This window comes from Petaurus breviceps, unplaced genomic scaffold (genome assembly GCF_028583685.1).
Source record: "Petaurus breviceps papuanus isolate PSGF00001 unplaced genomic scaffold, PetGlider_PUasm1.0 313, whole genome shotgun sequence".
NCBI lineage: Eukaryota > Metazoa > Chordata > Mammalia > Diprotodontia > Petauridae > Petaurus > Petaurus breviceps.
In genome coordinates this window covers 1408491-1415267 of record NW_027186073.1, presented here as the reverse complement: position 1 = coordinate 1415267, position 6777 = coordinate 1408491, and the positions used below count along the sequence as shown (strand labels likewise).

At 41.4% G+C, this 6777-nt stretch overlaps 1 long non-coding RNA gene across 1 annotated transcript in view; it reads left to right on the top strand.

Annotated features, from left to right (window-relative positions):
- The first annotated feature begins 546 nt into the window (after positions 1–546).
- The window catches only part of LOC138167849 (uncharacterized), an 8243-nt gene continuing 2012 nt past the window's right edge, over positions 547–6777 (top strand). The window contains exon 1 of the long non-coding RNA XR_011169975.1: positions 547–836. This is a non-coding gene — a long non-coding RNA (uncharacterized lncRNA). The remainder of the gene's footprint in view (positions 837–6777) is intronic.

Sequence of the window (6777 nt, the reverse complement as noted above, 5' to 3'; positions counted from 1 at the left end):
ATGAACACAGAAGATGAACTTATCCACATTTTCTTCTTTGGGAAATCAAAAGTGCCTAGGGACTGTAAGGACTTGGATAAACCACGGAAAGTAAGGGTAAGAGGGGATCAATGGACTCAGAAATGTCCACTTTCTCACTCTGAGCATGTCTAAATGGCACCTCATATGGAGCTAGGACCTGTCTGGATGGTAACCACAATCTCAGTGTAGGCCCTGAAGATGTTTCCCTGTGGTTTCTTTTATCTCATCAGTCCTTCCTCTAGGCCTGAGGTTAAAAAACTTTATTCTTCTCTGTTTAAAATGAAGTAAGAGGGGGGAAAGGGGCAGGCTAGGTATTCTCTAAAGTCTCTTCCATTGGTGGGACATCTCCCACTCCCAGAAAAATCTCTTCCTGATTTTGGGAGCTTCTTCTATGAGGAGAGCCCCACTAGGGTCAGATGAGTCCCTGGAAACTCTACCCTGGGGCTTGTCATCATCAGAATGCACCCAATTGTCTTTGGGCAGGCACATTTCTTACCTAATTGCAATCTTGAGTGGACAGAGAGGCCATTGTTTTCTTCCCCAAGTCTCTTGGCCTCCCACAACAAGGCCTGAAGACACACTTGTCTTTGTTACTGTTCTATGAGTTTCTGGGTTGCTGAGCCCCGTTCTTGGAATTTGTGCCCCTCTCTCCCTCCCATTATTGCCCCTGGATGTAGCTATGGTTAAAAGGGCCTGCCTTCTCCTCAAACTGAACATCACCTGGGTTTCTTAGACTGTCATCTGCAACTCTTAGAACATGAAGTTCTTCACCATCCTGTTCTTGGTCGGTGTGGCCTGTGCTGTGGCCTCCAGCTGTAAGTCCTCTTGTTTCTTCACCCTCATCCACCCCTTCTTTCTTACCCAGGACAGGGCAAAGGTAGGAGAGAATCACCCCTTCCCAATCTAGACAGGCTCCATCCAGAGGAAGAGATAGCAGCCTTTATGGGGTGGCTGGATGGGAGGATTGGCCAGAGACATTGAACAAGATGACCCCTCCAAGTCCCTATCAACCTTTGGAAGCTGGAAATCCATCTTACTTTGTTCCTAAGGGTTTGGAGTTGGGGCCAGGAATATCAGAGGACCCAAACCAATCATTTAACCAGTCTACACTCATAGAGCCTTCAGGAGGATCAAAAAAGACTATATTATAGCAACACTTTTTCCAGTGAAAAACTGGAAACAAAGTAGATTCTTGTTAGTAGTGGAATGACTAAATTCCATACATGGAATATCACTGTGCTCTAAAAAGCTAATATAATGAATACAGAGAAACATATGAAGACATATATGAACTGAGTGAGGTAAGCAGGACCAGAGCTCAGAAGAGAGGTCAAGACTACAAATATTGATTTATAAATCACTCCAAATAAGTGCCAGTGGAAGTTTTGGGAGTAATTGAGATTGCGGAAGGATAGGGCATAAAGAGGGAAGAGAAAAGGGCCAATGCCAGATTCTTGGAGCATGAATGGTTCAAGGAGGTGATAGAACCAGCAAAGGATAAGAATTTGGCTTTAAGATTTGGAGGAAAACCAAGAGAGTATTTTATTTCTGAAGTTGAGGGAAAAGAGAGTGAGGAAGAATAGTGGCTAGTTGTACTAAAAGGCTCATAGATGGCTTAGAAGTTGAGAACTAAGACAAGATCATTGCATTTGGCAATAGAAGGTGTATCCATTCATACAAGTCTTCCTAGGGTTCTATGAATTCCTCATATTCCCCATTTCTTATAATTCAATAGTATTCCATGACATTCCTATACCACAATTTTTTCAGTTATTCTCCAGTCACAGAGCACTGACTTTTGTAGTTTTGTTTTCTGTTTGTTACTTGTACTGCTATGGGTATGTGGGCATCTCGAGGACCTTTCGTTTTTTGTTTTGTTTCGTTTTGATATTTTGGGAGGGGGGAAAGCAGGGCAATTGGGGTTAAGTGACTTGCCCAAGGTCACACAGCTACTAAGTATCAAGTGTCTGAGGCTGAATTTGAACTCAGGTCCTCCTGACTCTAGAGCCAGTGCTCTATTCACTGCACCACCTAGCTGTCCCCTAGAAGACCTTTCTATAGGAAAGAGTGGCATAGGCAGAGGGAAGAGAAAAGGCTATTGTGAAATGATGATAGATGGACAGAACGCCACCAGAAGCCAAGGTTCCACAAAGTCTCACCCTGAAGAGATCCTCTTCAGTCCATGCTAGAAATGGGGCTTTTAGGCCCGAGAGAAAAGAGCCACAATTGACAGCCAGTCTCATGTAAAGCCTCCATCAAATTTCTTTTGTGCCCCTTCACACTGATTAAATGTGACATTTGCAGTTATTTCTATAAAAAGTTGGGCATCAAGTCTTTGATTAGAAACATAATTCCCTGTCAGACTATTTATTGTCCCTGTGGGAAAGTCATATTCACCTTAAGACATTATTATGGCTATTTTTTTTTTACCAGAAGTGCAACTATCTGGAGTTCAGAGCATTAGGAGTGGAGTAAAATGTGAAACCGGGACAGCCGCAGCAACCCAGCTAGTAAATGTCAGATGTGGGATTTGAACCCAGGACCTAACTCCAGAGCCAATGCTTCTTCCATTATAAGAAAAGGGATTTGACCCCCAAAAATATAAAAACAAGGCTTCAGAAGTCCAGGAGCTGAGGAAAGAGAGGTTATGTAGTAGGTTTCAGAAGTACAACTTAAAGATTGTTTTAATTATCAAAGAATCATCGAATCATAGGGTTTGAGTTGGAAGAGGCCTTGGAATAGTCCTCTTTGAATAGATAAGGAACTGAAGTCAAGAGAAGTTATATGACTTGCCCAGGGTCACAAAATACTAGCAAGCGTCTGAGGTGGAATGTGAACCCAGCTCTTCTGGACTCCAAGCCTATCATTCTATCTACTAGGTGAAGGGCCATATATAGTATACAACAGATCTGGGTTAAAAAACTGACTCTTATGCTTGCTACCCGTGGACTCTTAGGTAATTCCACTTCTAAGCCTCAGTTCCTATCTGAAAAGGAAAATGGTCAGATTAAATTATTCTAGCCTGGTAAATAAAACCTATGGAAAGGTGAAACCTTTGTCAAAATAATATCTTTAGGTGCATAAAATAAAATACATGTGACTACAAAGGAAAACAATTATATTGAATACAGTTATCAAAAACTTTTAAAAATACAAGTTTGTAGGCCTTGAGCTAAAACCGCCTGAATCTGATCTCTAATGTCCTTTAGAGCAGAGTTTGGATACACCAGTATAGTATAAATATAGATCCCAAGTGTCAGGAAACCTAGTTCTGATTCTGGCCCTGCTATTCATTTATTTGTTTGCTTGTTTATTTATTTATTATATGTCCATGAACAAGTCACTTAGGACTCATCTGAATCCACTAAGTGGAATTTAGCAGTATGGGAGCTCACATAAGACAGGGAGAGATTTCTTCTGGTTGTAAGCTGGTGGGGCGCCAGACCTGGAGTCAGGAAGAACTAAGTTCAAATCTGACCTCAGGTACTTACTAGCTGTGTGATCCTGTTTGCCTCAGTTTTCCTATCAGTAAAATGAGCCAGAGAAGGAAATGGTGAGCCACTCCAATATCTTTTTCAAGAAAACCCAAATGGGGTCACAAGAGTCAGATACGACTGAAATGACCGAGCAGCAGCAACACAAAGGGGGAAGGTGAGGTCAGAAGAGCCTCAGAGCAGTGTGGTGTGGTGGGGAATGCTGAGTATCTGAGGTCAGATTTGAACTCGGGTCCTCCTGACTCCAGGGCCGGTGCTCTGTTCACTGCACCATCTAGCCGTCCCCTGTTTGTTCTTCATTTTTGAAGACGACCATGATCTCCTGGAGGTAATGCCATGACATGCCAGTGTCACTTTCTCCTCTGGAACCATCTTGGGGAAAGATAATAAGATCTGGAAGTGTGGCTATGTTTTAATGCCAACAGCAGTAATAATTCACACTTACATGGCATTTTAAGATTTGAGGAGCTCTTTCCTCACAAGACCTCTGAAAAGAGGGTACAAATATGAGAAATATTATGGAGAGAGAATCTGCAAGATTTAGCCATGGATGGTTTTAGAAAGCGAGGGAGGAGGAAGTCAGATGACTCAGGCTTAATGCCTGGGCAATGTCAGCAGAAGGGAAGGGTTGGGGGAGAATATTTTCAGTATTTTCATTCCATGGTGCTGGCTTTCAGCTGGAGACATTCTTGGAGATGTAGTTCATTCAGGATATTGAAAAAGGCATTGGAGCTGGCATTAGATTTGGGAGTCATTCAGAGAGATGAGAGCTGAATCTATGGGAGAGGACCAAACTCCCAAGGGAGATAATAGAGAGAGAAGGATAAAGAGCTAAGGATGGAGCTTTGTGGATATTTACAGTAAGGAGAAAGGGAGTGAAGGCAATATAAAAGAAGCAGTTAGAGAGGTAAGAAGAGAACCAAATAAGTTCTATGGGACACAAGTCAAGAGATAAAAAAATAACAAGAAAAAGAGAGGTGTGCCGTGGATAGCATTATTAATTCCAGCCCTGGAATTAGGAGGACCTGAGTTCAAACTGCACTTCAGACACTTGACACTTACAAGCTGTGTGACCCTGGACAAGTCACTTGACCCAGACTGTCTCACAAAAAAAAAGAAGAAGAATAGAAACAAAAAGAAAAAATAAAGAGTGTCTTCTCATCCAGGTTATTGTAACCACCTTCTAACTGGTCCTTTAGCTTCCAGGCTCATCCTCTATACTGTTATGCTTCCTAATGAACTGCTCTAATCACTTCACTCCAGTGCTTAAAACTCTTAGGTAGCTCTGCCCTACTCAAGTCTAATTCACTAAGACTTTACCCTTATGATGTCATCGGTCCTCTTCAAGAAGGAAGGACAAAGGACAAGTAGATCTCCATTGCCTAACAAAGTATAAACTCCTTACCCTAGTACTCACAGCCCCTCCAAAGCTAGATCGGATCTGCCCATCAGCCTTATCTCATACTAATCCCCTTTGTCTACTACTCTACAGTCAAGTCAAATGTGTGACTCACCTTTCTCATCTTGCCTTGCCTGTATAGCTCCAGTCAATGAATCATGCTTGGAATCCCTCACAATTTATACCTATGAAAATCCTTCTTTTTTCCTCAAGGCCCAACTCAGGTCCCATCTCCTCCATGAAGCTTCCTTGATTCCCCCAGCTTAAAGATCCTAAAACCTAAGCTCTTGGAGGTAAGGGATTATATCTGCAGAGGCCAGATTTAGAGTAGTGGGAATAAAAGCTGAATTGTGAGAGGTAAAAGGAGGAGTAGGTAATAAGGAAAAAGTGATGGCTACTATTCTTTCTAGAATTTTGTCCATGAAAGGAAAGAAATAGAGGTTCTCAAGATCAGATGATTTGCTAGGTTATGAGGGCAGTGAATAGAATTGTGCATCTGGAATCAGGAAGTTCGGAATTAAAATTCTTTCTCAGACATTTATCAGCTGTGTGACCCCAGGCAAGTCTGTTAGACAGCCATTTGCCTCTGTTTCTGTAAAGTGGGCATAATAATAACACCTACCACCCACCTTTGTTGTGAGGATCAACTGAAATGATATTTGTAAAGCATTTAGCACTGTATCTGGTGCTTTAAGAAATACTTAAGTGCTTTAAAAATATAGTTAAATATTTTAAAATAGTAGGTGCTTTAAAAAATGCTTCTTGTCTTCCAGTCTCTTTTATATATCTTGGTTTTCTTATGTGTAAAATGAGGAGGCTGGACTAGATCAGGGATTTGAAAAACTTTTCTGTGTTATTGTTTCTTGGAAAGAATATTTTGGAAGGAATATTTTCTTTGGAAGTCTGGTGAAACCTATGGAAAGGTGACACCTCTTTCAAAATAATATTTTTAGGTGCATAAAGTAAAATACATGGGATTACAAAGGAAAACAATTATATTGAATATAGCTATCAAAATGCTTTTTAAAAAACAAGTTTGTGGATCTGATCTCTAATGTCCTTTGGAGCAGAGTTTGTACATTTTGGGGGAGAATCTTATTAGATGGAAGGTGCTGACAAGGTATTCTCCGTGGTTATTGACAAGTGGTTGAAATGATTGCAACAGCCAAGGTTTAAGCTAAACAGAAGGACACATTTTTCTGATAGTGAGGGTAATTAAAGACTGGGCCAGCTATCCAGGGTTCCTTATCCCTGGACATTGATCTTTAGGAAAAGATAAAGTCACCTATTAATTGCACTGTCATTTTATGTGTAATGAGAGGCTAACAAAGGCTTATTGAATTGAGTTAAATTTGCTTTGCATTCATGGTTAGGGTTTTAAGACCTAGAGCTTGAAGGGGCCTTAGAATCATTGAATCTGACCATTTCACTTTGCTGACAGGAACTGACAGCCTAGAAGTGAAATCACCTAAGAGTCCACAGGTAGCAAGTATAAGAGTCAGTTTTTGAATCCAGATCTGCTGGCTCCAAATTTAGGGATCTTTTCACTATGTCTCTTTGCTGAGAGGTGTGCTAGGTACTGCACACCTCTGGTTTCTTTTGTGTTTGTTTTTTAAGGAGCGAAGGGAAGGCAATTGGGGTTAAATGACTTGTGCAAGGTCACACAGCTAGTAAGTGTTAAGTGTCTGAAGCTGGATTTGAACTCAGGTCCTCCCGACTCCAGGGCCGGTGCTCTATTCATTGTGCCACCCAACTGCCACCTAGGTACTGTATTTCATAGTAAGTACAGAAACAGAAGCTGTTACTGGGTAGGTGTGTTTGTGTGTATATGTGGTGTGTTTGTGTGTGTGTGTGTGTGTGTGT